Raw genomic sequence first — 1,263 nt, 5'->3', positions numbered from 1 at the left:
TCTAGAAAAATCTAGATAAATAAATAAAGCCATGAAAAATACTCTGAAAATCTCAAAAGTTCCAGGAAAATTCCTAGAGAGATATTGGGATACGAGGAGTCCAAATAAAATACTTGGAACTCGTAAAAAAATAATTTAGAGCTTTCTAATAAATAGATTTAGCTCTAGAAAAATGAAAATAAATTCCAAAAAAAGATGGAAAATTTTGAGAAGGACCTGATCGTCGACTCAATGCATTTTAAATCCTTTTTGCACTCAAGAAACACAAAGATGCATTGACATGAATGCAATACACACAGAACAATCTTGTTTAATATTTTTAAAAAAAACAACCAATTGTTTTCCTACACTAAATTTTCTGTTAAGAAAATAAATGTTGAAAAAATTTTAAAAATATGAGAAAATTATTTTTAATTGTTCTTTGTAATCACATTCTGAAATTTAAAAATTTCAGGGTGTGACACACTTTATGGCTAATGAAAAATACGGTGACATTTGAGCCAGCGAAAGGGTCCCCTGTACGAGGAGAAGACGAACAAAACGAGGAGTTGCAATGACGACAAGATGTGCGTGTGGTGTGGTGTCTGACAGGCCATGCATCTCGCCTGAAAGATTTGTTTCTACAACTGAACCGGCTCATCTCTGTTTTGTGCAGAAAAAAGAAACAAAAGGCACATCTCCATTTTGTGAAAAAGGGGGGAAATACAGCAAAAGGACTGAGCTAGTTTTGTGAAAAAAGAACATGCCTGTGTTATGGAAAAAAAAAAGAGGGTTAAATATAGCAAAAAGCTCATCTCTGCTTAAAAAAACCTCAGCACCGTTTGTTGAAAAAAGGTGCAGAATATATACTAAAAAGCAGCTAATTTTGTGAAAACAAATACCGGTGTTATGAAAAAGGGAACAAAAATATAGAAAACAATTATAAAAAGAGCACGGCTCGGCGAGTTTTTTGAAATAAAAAACAGACCGGTGTTATGATAAAGGGGGGCAAAAACGTAGCAAATAGCTCAGCGTCGTTTTGTACAAAAAAATAGCAAAAGAAATGCTCCCGGCGGGGCTAAATTATAGCAAAAGGCTCGGCGAGTTTTTTGAAATTAAAAACAGGCCGGTGTTATGAAAAAAGTGGGCAAAAATATAGCGAATAGCTCAGGGCCGTTTTTGTACCCAAAAAACAAAAACCAAAAAAAATTGCTCCCGGCGGGGCTCGAACCCGCGACCTTCGGCTCATAAGACCAACGCTCTAACCAACTGAGCTACGGGAGC

General features: G+C 35.7%; 1 non-coding gene across 1 annotated transcript; it reads right to left on the bottom strand.

Annotated features, from left to right (window-relative positions):
- Positions 1–1,189: 1,189 nt before the first annotated feature.
- TRNAI-UAU lies at positions 1,190–1,263 on the bottom strand. Its single transcript has one exon. It is a non-coding gene; the product is annotated as a tRNA-Ile (tRNA).

This window comes from Setaria italica, chromosome IX (assembly GCF_000263155.2).
Source record: "Setaria italica strain Yugu1 chromosome IX, Setaria_italica_v2.0, whole genome shotgun sequence".
In the NCBI taxonomy this organism is placed as follows: Eukaryota; Viridiplantae; Streptophyta; class Magnoliopsida; order Poales; family Poaceae; genus Setaria; species Setaria italica.
The sequence above is the reverse complement of the archived record's forward strand: the minus strand, read 5'-3'. Positions and strand labels throughout refer to the sequence as shown.